This window comes from Budorcas taxicolor, chromosome 11, assembly GCF_023091745.1.
Source record: "Budorcas taxicolor isolate Tak-1 chromosome 11, Takin1.1, whole genome shotgun sequence".
Classification (NCBI taxonomy): Eukaryota; Metazoa; Chordata; class Mammalia; order Artiodactyla; family Bovidae; genus Budorcas; species Budorcas taxicolor.
The window spans coordinates 39,958,557-39,982,462 of record NC_068920.1 but is presented as its reverse complement, the minus strand read 5'-3'; the positions used below and the strand labels follow the sequence as shown (position 1 = coordinate 39,982,462).

General features: G+C 43.0%; 1 protein-coding gene and 1 non-coding gene across 2 annotated transcripts in view; one reads left to right on the top strand and one right to left on the bottom strand.

Moving 5' to 3' along the window:
* The window catches only part of RCAN2 (regulator of calcineurin 2), a 274,691-nt gene that overhangs the window by 237,571 nt on the left and 13,214 nt on the right, over positions 1 to 23,906 (bottom strand). The gene's annotated exons all lie outside the window — the stretch shown is intronic.
* Positions 5,981 to 6,087, top strand: LOC128057007 (U6 spliceosomal RNA). The gene has a single exon (XR_008200205.1). It is a non-coding gene; the product is annotated as a U6 spliceosomal RNA (small nuclear RNA).

Below are 23,906 nucleotides of genomic sequence, written 5' to 3'. Positions count from 1 at the left end.
CACGTAGAGAGACGAAGTGTAGACTTTGGGACTGCTTCACTGGATCTGAATCCTGGTACAACCACTTCCTGGCTGTGTGACATTGGACATGTTACTGAACATCTCTGGGCAGTGTATGCAACATGAGGGCCATCATGGTACTGACTTCACAGGGTTGTTATATGGATTAAAGGAACTCTTGTTGTTTAGTCACTAAATTGTGTCTGACTCTTTGCGACCCCATGGACTGAAGCCCACCAGGCTCCTCTGTCCATGGGATTCCCCAGGCAAGAATTCTGGAGTGGGTTGCCATTTTCTTCTCCAGGGAAATCTTCTCCACCTAGGGATCGAACCTGCATCTCTTGTATTGGCAGGAGAGTTCTTTACCACTGAGCCACCAGGGAAGCCCAAAGGAACACTAAAGTCAGACAAACCCAGATTCTAATGCAGGCAATCGAGTCTCAGTGCTGAGTGACCACAGTGGGGCAGTGGTCCCCGGTGATGGGGTCTGAATTCGCCTTCGGCCACTATTTTCCTCGGTGATTTCAGGCAAGTTAGTTTCGTTTTCCATAGCTATGATTCAGGATGATGGAGGGGCCCAAGAGAGATCCTCGTGGGCCCAGATCTGGACCAGAGTCCTGCGGCAGTAATCACTCAGGAGATGTTAGCACCTGCTGACGCTGACTGGCACTTGTTACTCGCACGGTCTTCACGCTTTCACATCTTCATCTCTCAGATAACTGTTTCCTTCCCAAGAAAGGCATACTGTGCATAGGTCCAGAGTCTGACATAATTTCAGACCAAGATTAAGGACTCTTCTTCAGTTTCTCAGCCCCTGGTCTTGGCTTGCTAATCCATGTTTCCTGCCTGAGTTTTACTTGCCATTCTCTTTCCTTTGAACACCGTTTTCCAACTTGGATAAAAATGCTGTTGGCACTTAACCACAGACTCCGGGGTTCCTTCCCAGGGAGCTCTCTGCCCTTACTGCTTTCCCCACCACTAGCAAAGCATCTTCCACCCTGGGAGGGCCACTCAGCCTCTCCTTTCTGCCTCCTGTCTGCACATGTGTTGTTATTGACAACATTTGGCAAAGCGAATCCATTTATTCATGTTTTTACATCGCCTCCCATATGGTGAGCATCCTTGCTTCTGTCTGTAATAGTCTGTGCCCAGCACGGCTCCCGGTCCACAGCGCTGGCAAGATAAAAGCAATGTAACATCACTACCATGACCCACAGCCATTGCTATTCTCTCTCTCTCCATCTCTCTGTCCCCTCCCTTTCTCCTAATAGATGGTGCAGAGCCCTGCTCATCTTTCATTACCACTTTCTCAACTTAGCGACTTCCCGAGTCTCAGATTTTCATTGGCCTCCTGCTGTGTTAAATCCAGAAGGATGAGGGTTCTCACCCTCCCTTTTCATTGCTGGCGCAATTCACTGGTTCACTCTTGGTCTGAAAGTAAGTCATTGTCCTGATGGCTTCAAGTCACTTTTTAAATCCTTCCCTTCTTTTTATTTCCTTCGGTTTCAGATGTTTTCTTTTTCTCCCTCCCTCTTTCCTTCCCCCCCTCCCTGCCCCAACACCCTCTTCTCTCCGCCCACTTCCCTCTCTCAAGCTTACAATCACAGTAATCACAGTATCTGTTAGGTTCCTAGGGGACCAAGTGCAGACTGGATGCATGCGTTGTCGGGAACAAGAGCACGCCTCCTCCTCTCTAGATGGAGCTGCCTGCCCGCAGCCTGTTTATCCGAGGCCACCAGCTGAGAAGCCAACACAGGCTGGGCAGTTTTCCTCCACACTGTCAGAAAGTCACAATTCTGGATGATCCATAATTAGTTCCTCACTTCTGGTGCCATGTGTTGTTTACAAGAAAGAGCTGACCCAGATTCTAGCTTTGAAAAAAAAACCAAGCTGAAACCTTTATGAAAGTCCTTTCTGGTCAGCTGCAACTGGGACCAGTTGTTCTGAGGGGCCAGCTCACTTCATCTCTTTCTCTTCCAACAACCAATCAGGGGCCAGGCTCATGAGAACAGAACTTGGTTGGTAGGAAGGTTTCTGGGGAAAAGCTCCAGAAGGTCATGTGAGACAGACTGAGCCAGTGGAGGAATCAAGTACTAGCAGCCAAGTGAGCTTAATCACTAATACACCTTTTAAGGATGGGTGACTGCCTTTCCTGGCTTCTACGCCACCTTACTCCAAAGACCATGCTTGAAATGAAGTGTTAGGATGGTGTATGTATATAATCCTTCTACTTGACCAAAAGACTAGATGGAAACACTTGTAGCTTTAATGAACTGGACCATCATGGTGGGTACCATGATAATCAGGATGGCGGCTTCACCATTTCAGGTTGCAGGCTCCTGACAAGTACAACCGGAACAGTGTGAGAGGCCTGCCCAGTGTTGTTCCAACAGGACACTGGAAGCTCCTTACATCAGAGGAGAAAACTTGGGCCCCTTCTCCTTCCTGTTCCTCTAACCAAGTTCAGTTCAGTTCAGTTGCTCAGTTGTGTCGACTCTTTGCAGCCCCATGGACGGCAGCATGCCAGGCTTCCCTGTCTATCACCAACTCCCAGAGCCTGCTCAAAATCATATCCATCGAGTCGGTGATGCCATCCAACCATGGAATTCTCCTCGAATTCAACCTGGAATTCTCCAGGCCAGAATCCTGGAGTGGGTAGCTATTCCCTTCTCCAGGGGATCTTCCCAACCCAGGGATCGAACCCAGGTCTCCCACATTGTAGGCAGATTCTTTACCAGCTGAGACACAAGGCAAGCCCAAGAATCCTGGAATGGGTGGCCTATCCCTTCTCCAGTAGATGTTCCCGACCCAGGAATTGAACCAGGGTCTCATGCATTGCAGGTGGATTCTTTACCAACTGAGCTATCAGGGAAGCCCCCTCTAACCAAACCCAGCACCATTCCACATGTTTAACTGGAAAAATCAGCCAGCAAAATGGAAGCTTATTAAGATATCCAAGACCAGTATTTATGACTGGGTTCCCAAAGCCTGATTCAGTACCAGGAATGGGGCAGTACGAAGGATGAAAACCAGTATTTGAGGCCAACCTGTGTATGTGAGAGACTGTTGTTATTTGTCTCTTTATATAGCTACTTCATTCTACCTTTCAGATGATGGTGTGAGTCACAGAGTAGATACTCAAAAACACTTGTTACATAAATCTGGACAACTCTCTTTTTTTTCCTTCTCACCACCAGTTCATTTTTTTTTTTTTACATTTTCTCTATTTTCTACATTTCTGAAAAATTGTTTCCTCCTTTCAAACAGAACCTCAATGGCCTTTTCAGTTAGAATGCATTGTTGCTGTTGTTCAGTCATGTCCAACTCTTTGCAACCCTCTGAACTGCAGCACGCCAGGTTTCTCTGTAATCACTATCTCCCCGAGTTTCCTCAAACTCATGTCCACTGCGTCAGTGATGCCATCCCACCATCTCATCCTCTGTTGCCCCCTTCTCCCCTTGCCCTCAATTTTTCCCAGCATTCGGCTCTTTTCCAATGAGTCAGCTCTTCACATCAGAATGCATAATTAGCTCAAATACCAAATATGCAACATTAAAAGTGTAATAGGTGTGTGGCTATGAAAAAAGGATCTGGAAAGTGCATAATATGAGGAGGAACGAAAGCAAGTCTAATCGACCGCTTCAACATGGTCTGGCCTTGGCTTTGATGTGGGGAGGGTGAAGGCTAATACAACAGCCTTTGTTCCCTTGTTCTTGGTGTTGTCGCCACTGTGTACCAGTCAGCACAGCCACCCTCCAGAGTACCTAGCAGTCTATTTAACTCTATGCAATGGGACTGCAGTATAGGACACTTGCTACTTTGTATACTTTAGAGAGGAGACTCCGAAATGTATCTGTGACAAAGAAAAAGGGAGTGAGCCACATAGATATCAGGGGAAAGACTTACCAGGTTTTTTTAAAAAAAAAAACTGGCATAAAGAAAAAAAAAAATCCAACAGTGGCTGAAGTGTGATGGGAAGGGAGGGTGGGAAGAATGAACTCAGAGGGAAAGCAGGAGGCCAGGACACACAGCGCCTCACAGGCTACGAACAAGGTTTTGCTTTTTGCTCTAAAATAATAAGCCGCTGGAGGATTTTGAATGGAGGAGTTTCATAAACTGACTTCTGTTTTAAAATGATGTTCTCTGGCTGCTATTTGGGGAATCAACCAAAAGTGGAAGGAGGAGACCAATTAGGAAACAGTTGGCAGCAGCTCAGGCAGGAGGTGATAAGGATGGAGACCAGAGAGGTGGCAGGTGGAAGGGTGAGAAGCAACAGGCATCTGGAGATTTTTAATGTACCAGCAGCATTTTGCTGATGAACTGGATATGGCGCCGGGGAGGATTTGAGGATAATGCCAAGGTTTTGAGTACCAAGTTGCCATTGCCAAAGATGGAGGAGACTATGGAAAGGACAGGTTTGCAGAGAGAAGATGAAAAGTACAGTTTAGGACAGGTTAAGTTGGAGATTCCTACTATCCATCTAAGTGATGAGCAGTAGGTGCTCTGAGTTCAGACTTCATGCGAGAGGGTGACGTCACAGATGATATTTAAATCCATGGGGCTGAATAAGGGAGTTTAGTAGGAGAAGGGGTCCAAGGTCTCAGCCCTGGATCACAGCAGCATTTCAAAGCAAACATGGGTGTGTTGTAAGGATTCAATGAAATAATACATGTACTTTAAATGTACTGGGAATCTTCATTAAGAATCAACAAGCTTATGCACACCCCTCTTACCCCCTGCTAGCCCCTACCTCCACTGGATCTCCCATCCCACATCCCAGGGACCTGGACCTGGGAAATTCTTCATTGTTCAGGAAGGAGGTGCATAGAGAAAAGAAAATCTTGTTCTCCCCATGAAGGCTACAAGGGGGAAAGTTTTCTGGCTTATTTTCCAATCTGGAATGCTGAACATTTTTCCACAGTAACATAAACAGTTTCTAAGATCTCTCAAAGCAAAAATCTAGTACTTTATCTCAAGTACATCATGCATATAACAGCCTTTTGGGCAAGCCTGGGGATCTGGTCATAATTTATGAGGTTTCTCTGAGAAAATACCTTCCAAATTCCAAATGACTCAAGAGAAACATAGATTTAAAAGGAGGCAGACTGACTCCTTACATAAAAGCACACATATAAATTCGTAAGATGGATATATCAGGACTTCCTTTAAAAGCGGTGTTCTGGGGACTTCCCTGGTGGTCTAAGACTCTTTGCTCCCAATGCAGGGGGCCTGGGTTCGATTCTTGGATGAGGAAGTAGATGCTACATGCTGCAACTAAAAGATACGGAGTGCGGCAATAAAGATTGGAGACCCCACGTGCCACAACTAAGACAGGACAAAGCCAAACAAATACATAAAAATAATAAATATTTTTAAAAGACAATTTTTTTTAAAAAGTGGTGTTCTGTAATGTATAGCTAGCAAGAATAAGGAAGTCCAGCGACGGTCCCTTTGCAGATTCCGTGTCATTTTAACCATCGTCACATCTTTCTGTGACTCTTTCCCTATCTCAATTCCCAGTGCTCAGCCAAGGAACAAATAGATCATAGAAAATGTTTAAGTCCAAGATAAATCCCCTATCAAGCTGTATTTCTCCATCATAGTCTTTATCTTGCTACACTATAGTTGTTTAACTGTCTTCTTCCCAATTAAGTCTGTAAAGACTTGGCTGTATCTAGTTCACATTGTATCTGTAGACCCCAGCATAGCACATGATACCTAGCAGAGACTCACTAGAACTTCTTAAAGGGAATCAAATCAGCTTTTTCTCTGGCAGTCCAGTGGTTAAGATACTGCGCTGCTACTGTGGCGGGGCGTGGGTTCGATCCCTGGTTGGAAAACTAAGATCCTGCATAGGGTGTGGCAATGACAAAAAATATAAATAAATCAACAAACAAACCAAAAAGTAGTCAAAAACATAAAACTCAGCCTTGGTCTTAATCCCCTCCATAACATGTAAGTCTCCTTGAAAGAAGAAGGAGTGCTCGCTTCGGCAGCACATATACTAAAACTGGAACGAGACAGGGAAGATTAACATGGCCCCTGCACAAGGATGATGCACAAATTCGTGAAGCGTTCCATATTATTTTTCAGAATGGGAGAAAATAATAGCAAATGAAGCAACTGACAAACAACTAATCTCAAAAATATACAAGCAACTCCTGCAGCTCAATTCCAGAAAAATAAACGACCCAATCAAAAAATGGGCCAAAGAACTAAACAGATATTTCTACAAAGAAGACATACAGATGGCTAACAAACACATGAAAAGATGCTCAACATCACTCATTATCAGAGAAATGCAAATCAAGACCACAATGAAGTACCATTTCACACCAGTCAGAATGGCTGCGATCCAAAAGTCTACAAGCAATAAATGCTGGAGAGGGTGTGGAGAAAAGGGAACCCTCTTACACTGTTGGTGGGAATGCAAACTAGTACAGCCACTATGGAGAACAGTGTGGAGATTCCTTAAAAAACTGGAAATAGAACTGCCTTATGACCCAGCAATCCCACTGCTGGGCATACACACCAAGGAAACCAGAATTGAAAGAGAAACGTATACTCCAATGTTCACCGCAGCACTGTTTATAATAGCCAGCACATGGAAGCAACCTAGATGTCTCATCAGCAGATGAATAGATAAGAAAGCTGTGGTACATACACACAATGGAGTATTACTCAGCCATTAAAAAGAATATATTTGAATCAGTTCTGATGAGATGGATGAAACTGGAGCCGATTATACAGAGTGAAGTAAGCCAGAAAGAAAAACACCAATACAGTATATTAACACATATATATGGAATTTAGAAAGATGGTAATGATAACCCTGTATGCAAGACAGCAAAAGAGACACAGATGAATAGAACAGTCTTTTGGACTCTGTGGGAGAGGGCAAGGGTGGGATAATTTGGGAGAATGGCATTGAAACATGTACAATATCATATGTGAAACGAATCACCAGTCCAGGTTCAATGCATGATACAGGATGCTCAGGGCTGGTGCAATGGGATGACCCAGAGGGATGGTACGGGGACGGAGGTGGGAGAGGGGTTCAGGATGGGGAACACGTGTACACCCGTGGCAGATTCATGTTGATGTATGGCAAAACCAATACAATATTGTAAAGTGAAAAAAAAATTAAAAATGAAATCGCATCTCTTATGAAAAAAAAAAAAAAGAAGAAGAAGGAAGACAGAGGGTTGTTCCAAATGAGGAAACTGACCAATCAACTGACTAATCAAGGAAGGTTCAGGAGGACTGGGCTTTTTCGGAAATAACAAGACATGGGGATTTACCCCCAGGGTAGAGTTACTCAGATTGGCTTGTGGAAACTCAGGGAGGGCGAAAGCATCCATAGGACTAGCCTGTGAGGGCTATGGCCTCAGAAGTATCTCCTGCCTTTCAGATGGTCATGCTTTTTTGCTTAAATGATAATGTAGTTTCCCAGGCTCCACTGTCCTGAATTCTTAGGAGTCGTGTTTGAGGGGAGTTTGATTAGTTATTTGCAAACTTGTCTGTTTCAAAAGAACATTTTTAGGATGCACGTATACACGTGTGTTCTGTTAATCTGCAGACTCATGAAGCATATTCATGCTTTCCTCTCTTCTCTTTTGCTCTAGACAATGTCTTATGGCAACTGATTGTCCATAATGATTGATTTATGACCATCCTCTCTAGCTTCTCAATGACAAGGACTTTTTAAAAGGTATTTTTAAAATGGAAGCATAGTTGATTTACAACGTTGGGTTTGTTTCAGGAGTACAGCAAACAATTCAGTTCTATAAACATATATGCATATATACTTTGTTTTTCAGATTCTTTTCTATGTTATTACAAGATATTGAATATAGCACCCTGTGCTGTACAGGTCTTTGTTGATTATCTATTTTATATATAGTAGTGTGTATCTATTGATCCAAACTCCTAATTTATCTCTCCCCTCTTTCTCTTTTGATAACCATAAGTTTGTTTTCTATGTCCGTAAGAATACCAAAGATTATTTTACACACATACAACTCCATCTCAATATCCAGCATACAACAGGCACTCAATAAACATCTAGAGAGCGGAACTGTCTAACTGGCTGCCTAGGCTATTTTTCCCTTCCTCTTACTCTTTTCTATAATAAATGGTAATTTATAAATCATCGACCAAACCTTAGGATCCTAACAGGCTGAACTCTGCCCCTCACCACTAGGAGCCAAACATTAATAACAACAGAACATAAAGGCTGGCGATGGCAGCGTGGGCACAGTAGAAGCCCAGGCAATCTATGGCCTCAGAAGTGCCTTTACAGAGGAAACCACAAACTGTTATCCAAAACTAACTTGGAATTTTTTTTAAGCTGATCATTGTCAGATCAATCACTGAAATAGTTCTATAGTGGATAATGAAAGACTTCTGCCTACCATTTCAGGTCTGAATAATTTAAAAGATTCATGAGGATTAAACCATTTTCTTCTGCAATTTCATCCTTTCAGGGCACTCTTGACATCACTCATCATGAGAAGATTGAGGATGAATTTACAAAACAGAGATAATATTTCAACTTTCGAGCATTACATAGAAGCTTGCAGATTCCTCCTTTGAATTTACGCATTGAGAATCTGCTCTGTGCAAACCACCATGATGCTGCTTCAATGACTGATGCCCAGTTGGGCAGAAAGGCCCACTTCTGAGCAGGTGGCAGAGGAGGGGCACCAAGATTACAATTACACAGGGACACACAGGTTCCAGACGGAGGGATCAGTGAGGGGAGCAGCAGAAAAGGTGAGCAGGCAGCCCTGGAGACTCAGGGGAGGAAGGGCTCCGGCTGGAGAGAGGAGTCAGAAAAGAACTGTAGGAAGCGAGCAGTACTGGAGAATGGATGGGGGTGGGAAGCAGCCTGCACTTAGAGAGGCAACGGGGAGCGGGGTGGGGTGCAGTATATGGAGGAAGGAGCACACAGGGAATGGTGTTTAGAAAACCACAGGAGTCCAGAGTGACACATGGTGGGGAGGAGCAGAAGCCATATTGTCATGCACTTTTCCAAGGCATCAATCTGCTTCCAGTGCGGATGAAAAGGCGAGGGTGAGGAGTGCTGTTGAAGCAGCAGAGCATGCTCATCAGAAATTCATTCCAAATTCCCAAGGAACTCAGCTATGAGTGAGAGGGTTATGCAGCAGGAAGACCACGTAGGTAGGTTGGTAAGAACCTTGCCAACAGGGTTCCGCAAGAAGTGCTGTGGACCAAATTGCGTTTTCCTGGCCAAGTGGAGCTCTGTATTTGGAGATGGAGCTCCTGACCCAGGGATTGAAACTGCTGCTCTTGCATCTCCTGCATTGGCAAGTGGGTTCTTTACCACTGAGCCACCTGGGAAGCCCTTTTAGAGAGTAATTAATAGTAACTGAGGTTTAAAGGGTGGACCCTTATAGGATTATTGGCCTTATAATACCTCAAACAAGCCCAAAGAGCTCATGTGACAAGACAGCAAGAAGACAGTGGTCTACAGGCAGAAAGAGAGTCCTCACCGGGAAACACATCAACTGGCACTTTGATGCTGGACTTCTCAGCCTCCAGCACTTTGAGAAATAAATTTTTATTGTTTACGTCACTGGCTCTGGTCCTGGGGTACCAGACTGAGTTGACCCATACAGGAAGTGATGACAGGTTTGGAAAGTGAGAACGGGGCAGGCATGAATAAGGAGGAGAATCAGAAGGAAAACCTCATCACAGAGGCAAGGGGAGTGGGTTTCAGGCAAAGAAGGGTGGTCACTGGCATCTGTGCCATGTAAAAGTTGGGGGAGGCTGGAGACTACATAGTAACTTTGGTTTCCAGACTGCGGACTCCATGACCTTCAAAAGAGTAGTTCGCAAAAGGAGAGCAAAGAGAAGCTGAAGGAATAAGGAGTGAGTCACTGGGAAAGAACACTGACAGCTGAAGGTGTAGATCTTCTTTTAAGATGGGATATACAGGACTTCTCTGGTGATCCAGTGGATAAGAACCCACCAGCCAATGCAGAGGACATGGGTTTGATCCCTGACTGGGAAGATTCCACACGCTGTGGAACACTTAAGCCCGTGCACCACACTACTGCGCCCACAAGCTCTAGAGCTTGTACACCCGTGGTGGACTCATGTCAATGTATGGCAAAATCAATACAGTACTGTAAAGTAAAATAAAGTAAAAATAAAAATTTTTAAAAAAAACACACAAAAGAAGCCGCCGCAATGGGAAGCCTGTATAGTGCAACTAGAGAGTAGCCCCCACTCGCCACAATGGTGGAAAGCCCGCATGCAGCAAGGAAGACTCAGCGCAGCCAAAAATAAATAAACAAATAAAAATTTAAAAATAAAAGAAGGGATATGCAAAGCCTAGCTGCATCCTTAGGGGAAAGTCTTATTTTTCTCTAGGTGAACATATCTGTCTTATGGTTTCAAAACATATTTTGTAAAGCAGGGGTTCTTTTAATCACTGTTGTTGATTTCCAAGGATGTGTTGAGGTGTTTTGTGACACTGTCCCATTTCTGGCAAGTTCCAAATGAAAATGACCTTGCTGTTTTTCCACCTGAGACTCTCCCAGAAGCTTTGGGAATGTTTCCCCTTAGTCCAGGTACATATCTGAAAACCTTTTATTGTATTGAGGTTGATGTTAAAGAATTTTCAGAAAATCTTCAGAAAGCCCTGCCAAGCATCTGCCTCGTTTGGAGCTGAGTAACCTCAGAAGCTGCCTGGGAACAAGCTGCTGCTCTGCCTGTAGCCCCTGAACCCTTGCACCCAGCATCACTAACCCCTAAGCAGGTTCGATCTATATATTTCTTTTATCTATGCCTCAGTCCATGTTCCAACAGGAAGTAGCCTCATCTGACCACAGAGGGAACGCAGTTTGGGCTCACAGTTCACCCTTAGTGCCTGGCACACATCTGAGAGGAAATTCAGGGACTGTCCATACCTGATCACTGAAAATCAGGTCAGTGGGGAAGTCCTTCTGCGCAGGATAGAGGACACTTTCTCAGAACTCTTATTAGTTAAGGAGGGGATAAACCTTGTAACCTCTGTTACCCCCACCACTTGTACGACAGAAGTCAAGGATAGGACATGGTAGGCATGTACAGAACCCCAGACAGGAATCTCTGTGCCCATTTCCAAAAATACTCATTTCAGCATGCTTCTGTCATTGAAAAGTCATGTTCTGCCCAGGCTGATTAATTTCTTGACAATAAACATGAGTGGGTTATTTTTAACTCCAAGCAGGCAGTGAATGGTTGAGTCCACTGGGCTGGGGTCAGGTAGGATGGAAGTGTTTTGGTTTTTTTTTTTGAAAGGAGACGAGATCAGGTTGCTAGTAGATTAGCTGGTCCTCCCCTCACTTCCCCAGTGTCATTCACTAGAAGAGAAGTTAAGGATGATTTTCAAGGCCTTAGTTAACAAACAAAAAGTAAAAAGTAAAGTGTCAGTCATTCAGTCGTGTCCAACTCTTTGTGACCCCATGGACTATAGCCCACCAGGCTCCTCTGTCTGTGGGATTCTCCAGGCAAGAATACTGGAGAGGGTTGCCATGCCCTTGAAAGGTTGTTGTTGAATTACGCCACCGGGATTCTTGGCCCCCGGAGGAGAAGAATTCAATCCGGGGCCAAAGATGAGGCTTGATCGCTCAGAGCTTTTGTGTAATAAAGTTTTATTAAAGTATAAAGGAGATAGAGAAAGCTTCTGACATAGGCATCAGAAGGGGGTAGAAAGAGTACCCGCTTGTTAGTGTTAGAAATGAGTTTATATACTCTCCAGTGAATCCAAAGAATGTCTGGAGGTTGTAAAGACCTCACCAGACCTACTCCCATAATTTACATTTTAAGATAACAGAATTAGCCAGAAGGTTTAATCCAGAGACTGTCCTCAGGCAGAATCATGACTGTTATATAATCCTTGTAAAGAGCAGGTCTACTCCCATAATTTACAGAATTAGCCAGAAGGTTTAATCCAGAGACTGTCCTCAGGCAGAATACATTGTTGTTCTATAATCCTAAGGAATGTAGAGAAGGAAAAAAAGTTTGTCCTTTCTTCCTCCTTGAGAATTCCAGACCCCTCTCTCCTTGGGGACCCCTAGACTTCTTATCAACCTGCCTAGGAAATGACTGTCTCACCCTCCTCCAGGGGATCTTCCCAGTCCAGGGATTAAACCTGGGTCTTCCACACTGCAGGCAGATTCTTCACCATCCGAGACACCAGGGAAGCCCAAACAGGCAGAACAACTGTAATTCAGACATGCTTCAGTTATTGCAACTTCAAATTTACTTTGACATAATCAATTCTCTTACTGTATTTTGTTTGATTTTCATTTTTCTTTTTTTTTTTTTGGCTGCGCTGGGTTTTCATTGCAGTGCTCAGGCTTCACTAGTTGCAGCATGAGGGCTCTACAGCAAGCAAGCTCAGCAGTTCTGGCCTGCAGGCTTAGTTGCCCTGTGGCATGTGGGATCTTAGGTAACCCATCAGGGATGGAATCCTCATCCCCTGCATTGGAAGACAGATTCTTAGCCACTGGACCTCCAGGGAAATCTCTGGCTAATTTTTACAATAACATGAAAAGAGAGTAGTTGAAATTGTATACTCTCTGGCACCCAGTAAGGACTGTTGCTTCTCTGGCTATGCAAAGCAGAATAGCTAATAGATTCCATGAGCCAATATGGTCAAGAGTCATGCTTATTCATTCAACAAGGAAATAGGGAGGGTCTACCAGTGGAAACAGTGTCAGACTTTATTTTGGGGGACTCCAAAATCACTGCAGATGGTGACTGCAGCCATGAAATTAAAAGATGCTTACTCCTTGGAAGAAAAGTTATGACCAACCTAGATAGCATATTCAAAAGCAGAGACATTACTTTGCTGACTAAGGTCCATCTAGTCAAGGCTATGGTTTTTCCAGTAGTCATGTTTGGATGTGAGAGTTGGACTGTGAAGACAGCTGAATGCCGAAGAATTGATGCTTTTGAACTGTGGTGTTGGAGAAGACTCTTGAGAGTCCCTTGGACTGCAAGGAGATCCAACCAGTCCATTCTAAAGGAGATCAGCCCTGGATGTTCTATGGAAGGACTGATGCTAAAGCTGAAACTCCAGTACTTTGGCCACCTCATGCGAAGAGTTGACTCACTGGAAAAGACTCTGATGCTGGGAGGGATTGGGGGCAGGAGGAGAAGGGGATGACAGAGGATGAGATGGTTGGATGGCATCACCGACTCGATGGACGTGAGTTTGAGTGAACTCCGAGAGTTGGTGATGAACAGGGAGGCCTGGCATGCTGCGATTCATGGGGTTGCAAAGAGTCGGACTGAACTGAGCGACTGAACTGAACTGAAATGAACCATGTGCTGAACAAAACACAGCAAAGTGAACAGCCAGGGTGTCTGCCATCACGGCTTTCAGAGTGAAATGGGGATATCATGAATCACCAAAAAGGATCTTCTTTCTCTTTTCCCTTTTCAGTTTTTCTCTAACAGGGATTCTCATGAACTCCTTTTCAAAGTTTAAAAAGGAAGAAACAAGAAGATGAGCTAAATGGACAGAGAATAAACAATAGGAAAGCACTGGTATGTGATGCTGAAAATGTTTTCCATCTATTATCACCAAAGCTATTAAGCCATCTGACCCCTTACAACCGTATGAGATCAAAGGGCAGTTATCCTAATTCCCATTTTGCAGAGCAGAAAACTGAGGCTCAAACATTCAATGACTTGCCCGAGGTCTCATAGCTACAATAGAATAGCACAATCAGGACCAAAATGAAGATTCCCTTGAAACTAGATCTAAAGAATAATAATAATATCCAATGGTTATTATCGTTAATGAAAAACAGACTCTAAGGATGCTCTGTTGATCTGTAGCAAAGACTAGAATGAACAAAGGAGGAAAGGGCTGGCAGGAACCTTGGGGATCATTCTGCCTAATACCTTAATGAAAACTAGGAAGCTGAGGTCAAAGGGGCTCAGGAAAGGTCCTGTCTCTCATGGGAAAATCAGAGCCAACCCAGGACACAAGCCCAGGTCCTCTGATCCCACTGTGCACTCTGCATTGCTCTCTCTGCACCATTAGGAATGCCAGGGAATGCTAATAATGATAGTGCTGAAAAATGACAACAAACACTATGCATTTTGATGTGTTAGACACTTTTCTACACATGTTTTTAAAAACAGGGCAATTTTATTAAAACTTTAAATAAGAGAAGGATGGTGATTTGCACACGGAAAAAAAAAATGCCCCCTCTTTTAAAGGCAACCCAAGGTTACTCAAAGTTTGCACTGCTCATATGCAGCCTTGATGTCCAGGCTTCCCAGATCTTAGCCCATAAGCTGCACTGCTTTCCCACAAGCTATGAAATTATCCTCTCCTCTCTTAGCATCAAAACTCATTGTCCTCTGTTCCAACGCTCCAAAATCTCACTAGGAATTCATCCATAGCAATACTAAAGTGCTAAGGATAAATACACTGTCATATATTACCTCCTCTCTGAGTGTCTGCATTTAACAAGACTTTCCTTTTCTTTACCCAAAGTGGTAACTGATGTAGTCATTTTGGACAGACTCGGAGATCTTGCAAAACCAGAAGCTTTTAAAATCATTATCTTCTCTACCTATGCCAGGCTGGTACTACTTCCTAGCCCAATTCACAAAAATGGATGGTGGCAATAAGAAAATGATTATGAACCATGGGTGATATGTACGTCTGCCAGCCATCAGAGTCAGGACCTAGAGTGACAAGGAATCCAAAGGCACCTTGATTGACAAAGCCAGTCCCAGGAGAACCATAGCAATGGAGAGTTTTTCCCAAAGTCAGTCCTCAACCCTCCTAGACACTATTTTCAGGTTGAAAGGAAATGTCAATGCCTTATTCCAAAAGAAAGACTTAAGCAAGCCAGACCCTGGTGGATGGGGAAGCATTTTTTGAGGAGAAAGTTTTCACCATGCAGTGTAGAGGCATTCAATTTGACTCAGATTTGAAAAATGTATGACCATGTTTTTAAGGAAAAAAATATCACCCTGCCTTCCTTCCAAATTTAACTTAAATGATTTTCATTGTAATGATGCTTAAATATGTACAAACACACAGCTGAGTTCTTACAGTTTCAACTCATCTAAAACCTCCAAACTGCAACTAAATGCTCTAACCAAATATAAAAAAAATTAAAAACCAACTCAATGCAAACTAGCAACAATGACTTAATATTCAGATGATGATGTTTTGCTAAACATAACCCTCCCTTCCCCATTATGATTCTGGTAGGGAAAACTCCAAGACAGGTGTTCAGAGTTCAGAATGTTCTCCCACCCACCTTACTGCAGTAGAACCCTCCTCCCCCATTGCTTTGTTCACAGCAACATTAAACATCACTGGATGATCACGTGGAGAAGGCAATGGCACCCCACTCCAATACTCTTGCCTGGCAAATCCCATGGACAGAGGAGCCTGGTAGGCTGCAGTCCATGGGCTCGCTAAGAGTCGGACACGACTGAGCGACTTAGCAGCAGCAGCAGCAGCAGCAGGATGATCACGGGGCCTTCACTGAAGGCAAATTACATAATAAGCCCACCAGTTCATTCCTGTAAGCTCACAGCAACTGAAGTAGTGTTGGCACCAACTGGATTGTAAATAAAAAGCACAAATTCAGGTACCAAAATGGCATGGCATCATCATAAGGTGGTCATCTGGAAGATCCAGAAGATGCTAACATTACTTCAGATTATTTTTTCACTGGAAAAAAACCCACACAATTTAAACGTTACCATTCAGAAGTCCTAAGTCCCTCCCCCACAAATGCCCCTATGAATCCCACTTTGACAAGGAGTGGCAGGCAGGGACACAGAGCATGGCTGGGTCCTGGCTCCGTCATTTCTTGCCTGTAAGGCCTTAGACAAGTTACTGGAATTCCCTGAGACTTAGTCTCCTCATCTAGATAAATGAGGATCCTAAATGGAACCTATCTCACCAGAGTGTTGAGAAGACTCTGTATGATAATATGCGGAAGCTGCTTGGCCCAATGCCTGGTGCTTCGTAGGTGCTCAATGAGCAGCCACAATCATTCCTGCTTGCTTACTTGACCTCCAAGCTCCACAAAAAGAGGGAAGGATGCTCCACTGTACCAAAACAGATGCATTTCAGAACAGTCCAAGTTGGAGGCAGAAGCCTTTCCTCCATGACTGCCAGTGGATGTTGGTCCACTGTTACCACTCACGTTCGCGCTTTCATATGTAATTCAGATGTGGCACTGGATAGGATTCTGAGAAGATGCAGCCTTTGGACAAGGTGAAAGGAGTCAAACTTGTAGAGTTACTTATTTTTACGGTTAGCAATTGTGGCAGGAGGAGAAAGGCTCCTAAAACATTTGAAGATATTCAATCCTCAATCCCGTGCTTCTGAATGGTTCAGAATGGATTCAGTGAGCAGTCCATATTATCACTAACTGGGTGCCCACATAGGCAAGCCCTTGTAATGCCTGCAGGTGGTGGTGGTCACAAGATGGTCCTCACCCTCAGGGTACTTACCCATTCAGAGGTTGCTGCTGCTGCTAAGTTGCTTCAGTCGTGTCCGACTCTGTGCCACCCCATAGACAGCAGCCCACCAGGCTCCCCCGTCCCTGGGATTCTCCAGGCAAGAACACTGGAGTGGGTTGCCATTTCCTTCTCCAATGCATGAAAGTGAAAAGTGAAAGGGAAGTCACTCAGTCATGTCCGACTCTTCGTGACCCCATGGACTGCAGCCCACCAGGCTCCTCTGTCCATGGGATTTTCCAGGCAAGAACACTGGAGTGGGTTGCCATTTCCTTCTCCAATGCATGAAAGTGAAAAGTGAAAGGGAAGTCTCTCAGTCATGTCCGACTCTTCGCGACCCCATGGACTGCAGCCCACCAGGCTCCTCCGTCCATGGGATTTTCCAGGCAAGAGCACTGGAGTGAGGTGCCATTGCCTTCTCCAACCCATCCAGAGGAGAGGTAAGTAAATAAAAAGACAGCTTAAAGCTTAAACTCTAAGCTTCACTAAAGACAGGGACTATGTTCTACTGGTTTCTATACCCCAGAGGATAGCACAGCACCTAGTGCATAGAAGGGATGAATGAATGAACAAATGAATGAGTCAATACATGAGTGAAAGAGCTACATGGTTAGACTATGTATGAGCCACAAAAACAGATTCAAAATAAAGAGTGATGCAACAAGGACCTCGTGTATAGCACAGGGAACTCTGCTCAATATTATGTAGCAGCCCGGATGGAAAGGGAGTTTGGGGGAGAATGGATACATGTACATGTATGGGTGAGACCCTCTGCTGTCCACCTGAAACCATCATAACACTGTTAATCAGCTATGTCCCAATATAAAATAAAAACTTTCTTTTAAAACAGGAGTGATGGCTCTTTTGAGGGCTCAGGGATGGAGGGAAACTGGAAAAAACAGAACTTGAAGTGCAAGAGGACAATACTTGCCACCCCTAAATGTCTCCTCTCCCCAAAATATCTCTTTGGCATGGAGACTATTTCCAGGTGAAAACAATTCAGGCCCAAAAGACTCAGGAAGAAACTTTGACCTTCTCCCTAATTGCCTGAAGAATTAAGATAGAGGGCCTATTACAGAAATAGACCATCAGCAGAAATATCTGCAAGTTAAATATCTGGGCTAAGCAGGTTGGGGGAAACTCTTAAAGACCAGAGTCCACTCTGTGTCCCATTGAATCCAGCTGGCCCAGCAAACGTTTGTTTACCAAACGTCTGTTTTCCCTTCTCTCTGTGAATTGCCTTCCTCCCTTCTGAGGTCCCCAGTTACTACTCCCAACATCCTCCTTCATCTTCAGCTAATGCTGAGGGTGAGGGTTTCAGCTGTTTGGGCCAGTTACTCACTCTTCCTGGGTCTTTTCCATGTGCACGACATACTAACCTTTTGTTTTTCTCCTATTAATCCATCTCATATCCATTGAATTCTTGGACCAACCGGAAGAAACTAGAAGGGTAGAAGAAAATTTCTTCCTCCCTGGTGGAAGGAAGGCTAGAACTTTAAGAAGCAGAGACAGGAGAAGGTCCAGTTATAATTTTACACAGTTGCCTTGTGCTCTAAACTAGTTCTCATCAGTAAAAGTATTCTTCTGAGACACATGTACCCCAATGTTCATCGCAGCACTGTTTATAATAGCCAGGACATGGAAACAACCTAGATGTCCATCAGCAGATGAATGGATAAGAAAGCTGTGGTACATATACACAATGGAGTATTACTCAGCCGTTAAAAAGAATTCATTTGAATCAGTTCTGATGAGATGGATGAAACTGGAGCCGATTATACAGAGTGAAGTAAGCCAGAAAGAAAAACACCATTACAGTATACTAACACATATCTATGGAATTTAGAAAGATGGCAATGACGACCCTGTATGCAAGAAAGGAAAAAAGACACAGATGTGTATAACAGACTTTTGGACTCAGAGGGAGAGGGAGAGGGTGGGATGATTTGGGAGAATGGCATTCTAACATGTATACTATCATGTAAGAATTGAATCGCCAGTCTATGTCTGACGCAGGATACAGCATGCTTGGGGCTGGTGCATAGGGATGACCCACAGAGATGTTATGGGGAGGGAGGTGGGAGGGGGGTTCATGTTTGGGAACACATGTAAGAATTAAATATTTTAAAATTAAAAAAATAAAAAACTAAAAAAAAAGTATTCTTCTGATGATTATCATGTCTAGAATTTCTAAAACATCTTATATCTGTAAATTGTATGCAACTGCTTTTAGCTTGTATTTATTAATATTACAGGGACATTTGATTAATCTATAAACAACTTGGCAGTTCATTATTTATTAGAATAGGAAACTGAAGAAATGATATCTGGTCTCTAGCAGTGATGGCTCAATCATTATTATTGGTCTCCTGGGGTGCTCTAATAAGTGGCCATAAAAAAGTCAATTTGCAGTTAGGAAGAGAAACGCGTATATTGGGCAGCATTTACATTGACATGATTGACAACAGACAAGACTGACAGAAACTCTACAATGTAAGAGGAATAAGCTCATCATGCTATTAGCGTATTGTCTTAAAAATAAACCATTGCCAATCCTAGGATGAGAAAACAATATAGGAATGGTTTGCTTCAGCAATGACTAGGATCCGAAAAATGCTTCATGCAATATCTCAGAATATATATACAAATATCTGAAGCCCCCAAGCAACAGCAGACATCATTTTATAGATAATCTGGAAAATTACTAAAAGGACAGGTTTATCAAAAAATGAATAATTAAAACTGAACAAAAATCATCTGGCCAAGAAACCCATTATCTTAGAGGTGATCTCCCACCAGACCAGATAATGAACCATGTCTACTAGACGTTCTTATACCTGGATGACCTCAAAGGACTACTAGTTTCTCTTTTTTAATATTAAAAATATTATCCTTTAGCTAAGTGGTTATGTTCTCCTGTCTGAACATAGCTCCTCTTTTTTGATACGTTTATCTGATTTTCCATTCTTTTGGAAGGAAGAAGTACTATTTTAGCTTTTCAACGCCTTGGGGTCAATGCAATGAAGGTGTCTGAAAAGAATTTAGGGACAGATTCTAAATGGAAAAGTTCCTGAACTGAGTCAGAGTGAGGACTCTGCCAAGATCTGGACTCACTCCTCTGGAAGTAGAGTAATCGAAAGAGAGCTCCTGGTGGACGGGGTCAGGGAGTGGGGGCAAAGCAGCAAGGTTGCTGCCATGATCAGTTGGGAAATCCACCATGTCAAGCCCTCAGAGACACTGAAAATAGCCCCAAATATCAATTAGATAAACATCTCTAATCTTTATTATTCTTGGACCTTCTTTCTTATATGCCCTTGAAATTTATACAACCATATAAAGCCCTAGGATTGGATACCCCTAAGGTACTTCTGATTTCATTCAGATAAAATAACCTTCTCAGAGTATCACACATTGGCTTGAATTGTAAGACAATAGCCAGGTGTGGTCATAAGGATCTTGTAATGGTTGATCTGGAATGAAGGGGTTAAATTAAAGGTGAGAAGTACTGAAAACATGGTATCTGTTTGGTCCTTCTCATCCAAGACAAAGCTTTAGTTAAACATTAGATTTTAAAAACAATTTTAAAGAAGCCGGAAAGTTCCTCATGAGGAAGCACGCCATGTGGAGATTCCCACAGGTGGAGACCGTGAAGGTCATTTTATGAACATTACAGGGTCATTCCTTCAGTGCTTGTCTGTGGCCTCCAGGGAGGTATTAAGGTTAATAAAAATGACCTGGAAGCAGCAGAGCCCCACAGGCAAAACCGTGCAGCTGGGTTCTCCCAAAGTGCCACCGTTGCCTGTCTCCTGTCCCTTGTAAGCTATTGATGATTTCACTAGCACATAACCTAGAGCCATCTTCAGTGTCTTCATGGCCTCAGTTTCCAGCTTCATGGAAAGCCTCGAAGAAGTGGTTGCAGGCTGGAGTCAAGCAACTTAGTTCTAGGGGATAGAGGAGGGCTGTTCAGGTTTATCATTTATCTCACCTCCACCCAGCACAACCTTTCCAAATCATCTTCAGGGACTGGGTAAACTTTCCTGACCTTCCAGAATGATACTGGACATCTCAGTGTGGTTGTTTGTGAACCAGAACGAGAAGGAGATCCCTTCTCCCCAAGCATGATATCTTAGGAGGCAGAACCAAACCAAGGTCCAGGTTATAAGCCAAGAATCCCTGAGGATACACACTACTATAATTAAAATAGATAAAATAACAGAGACCTACTGGATATCCCAGGAAACTATACTCAGTATCTCGTAATAAACCATAATGAAAAAGAACCTGAAAAAGAATGTTTACATACATATATATGTATAACTGAATCACTTTGCTGTATACCTAAAACAACTCAATATTGCAAATCAACTATACTTCAGAAAAAGAAAAAAAAAGGGGGGGGGGGGGAAGAACCCCCAGGTGAGCTGTGATATTTGGACACAAGGTCAGAAGGTATGCCTTGAAAATCTGACCAAGCAAATATTTCAATCCAGAGCTTCACCTAAATGTCACCTTGTCAAATTTTGAAGTTTAATGCTAAACAACAGCTGTGTGTGGAATAGAGATCACTAAGAAACAGAAAAATAAGAAAATAAAGAATCCCAAATAAACACATTTATGGTATGTCAGTTGCTTAATATCCTCCCTGACCAAAATTTAACCTTTTTATAAATAGTTGATTGTACATCAGAAAAGATAAAATGAATATCATTAATGCCCACGGCAGGAAAAAATTAACATATTCATGAATTAGCACTTTGCTTTCACTTGTCTTGTCAAGGCTGAGACTTTGTTCTTGAACAAATAAAATTTTGTTTGAACTACTCTTAATGTATCTGTATTTACCATTCTCCATTTCAAAATTCATAGAACGGTACCTGTAATCAAATATTTTCTTTCAGCACAAAGGATTAAACCTCAAAACAGGAGTATAAATCAGACTTTGTTTTGTCCTGGCCAGAACCCATTTCTTGGCTTTTATCTTGAATAGCTACAGAAGTCAAAATAAAAAATAAATCATATTAATTTAGCCTGTCTTTCAGATAATGTTATAGGGAAAAATATTTCAAATTGACTGTTTAGCTCAATAAATTAGTCAATATAATCAGCAGAGCTGATGGAAGCCTTAAAATGAATGCAGAGCGTTTGGTAAAGTGTCTGCTTGCAGTGTGGGAGACCGGGGTTCGATCCCTAGGTCAGGAAGATCCCCTGGAGAAGGAAATGGCAACCCACTCCAGTATTCTTGCCTGGAGAATCCCATGGACGGAGGAGCCTGGTGGGCTACAGTCCATGGGATCACAAAGAGCAACTTTAATTTGATTAGTCATAAAATTAAAATCCTAGCATAATGACCATTTAAGTAACTTTTTAAGAGATTACAACTGATTACTCTTGTTATTTCTTCAAAATGATTTACTCTGCCTAGTATCTCATTACATGGAAGTGGAAAAAGAAAAAAAAAAAACACCTGTCTGGAGCTTGCCCCAAAGGCCCTGACAACAGTAGAAGGGAACCAGTAAAAATGAATGAAAGCAACAATAGAACTAATGTAAATAAGCATGTCTATTTACTGTAGATCACAACAAACTGTGAACAATTCTGAAAGAGGTGGGAACACCACACCACCTGGCCTGCCTCCTGAGAAATCTGTATGCAGGTCAAGAAGCAACAGTTAGAACTGGACATGGAATAGCAAACTGGTTCCAAATCGGGAAAGGAGTACGTCAAGGCTGTATATTGTCACCCTGCTTATTTAACTTATATGCAGAGTACATCATGAGAAATGCTGGACTGGATGAAGCACAGGCTGGAATCAAGATTGCCAGGAGAAATATCAATAACCTCAGATATGCAGATGACACCACCCTTATGGCAGAAAGTGAAGAGGAACTCAAAAGCCTCTTGATGAAAGTGAAAGAGGAGAGTGAAAAAGTGGGCTTAAAGGTCAACATTCAGAAAATGAAGATCATGGCATCTGGTCCCATCACTTCATGGGAAATAGATGGGGAAACAGTGGAAACAGTGACGGACTTTATTTTTGGGGGCTCCAAAATCACTGCAGATGGTGACTACAGCCATGAAATTAAAAGACATTTGCTCCCTGGAAGAAAAGTTATGACCAACCTAGACAGCATATTAAAAGTCAGAGACATTATTTTACCAACAAAGGTCCATCTAGTCAAGGCTAGACTTGTACGGTTTTTCCAGTAGTCATGTATGGATGTGAGAGTTGGACTATGAAGAAAGCTGAATGCCAAAGAATTGATGCTTTTGAACTGTGGTGTTGGAGAAGACTCTTGAGAGTCCCCAAGACAGCAAGGAGATTCAGCCAGTCCATTGTGAAGGAAATCAGTCCTGAATATTCATTGGAAGGACTGATGCTAAAGCTCAAACTCCAATACTTTGGCCACCTGATGGAAGAGCTGACTCATTTGAAAAGACCCTGATGCTGGGAAAGATTGAGGGCAGGAGAAGAAGGGGATGACAGATGATGAGATGGTTGGATGGCATCACCAACTCAATGGACATGAGTTTGAGTAAACTCCAGGAGTTGGTGATGGACAGGGAGGCTTGGTGTGCTGCAGTTCATGGGGTCGCAAAGAGTCGAACATAACTGAGTAACTGAACTGAAATGATTAACTGTTAATTTTTCAGAATTTGAAAGGCAGACTGAACTAGTTCCCACTTAAGCAGATGTTGCTTCATTATACTTAGTTTAAGTCAACTTCAGTGGTCGAACAAGACACACACACACACACACACACACACACACATCCATATGCCAGGCCCTTGATAACAGAACCACCAGGAAAGAAAGAAATCCATTCAAGTCAACACACCTACAAACACTCAAGCATGTGAAATCTACCAGATGTTGACCCACCATCCTCGACTCCCACAAAGAAAGTCCAACCTCTTTGAAGCCCTGCTTAAGCAGCAGGGGTCATCTCTGGAGAGCACAAATACCAGCCATCCCTTATCTTCAACAGAAAGAATGCTGACAAGCAGGGCAGAGGTGAGAACTGAATTCTCATGCATTGCTTGTGGGACAGATACCTAGTACAACCTCTTGGAAAAACAATGAAAAGCAACATCAAAATACAGAGAAAGCCTTAAGAAGGTCCATCTATTTGAGGCATTAATTCTACTTCTAACCCTCTAGCTTGAGCAAATGATCCAAAATACAGAAATAAATGACAATCAGAAATGTTCACCAAAGTATTATTTATGACATTGTGGATAACTGGGAACCACCTAAATGTTATAGGGAAGAAAGTAAATAGATTTGGTGACATCACCCATGGGATTGTTGTGCAGCTACTGAAAATGGTGCTCACTGTTGACGTGAAAAGTTATTTAAAACGTGTGATGAAACGCACAGGATGCAA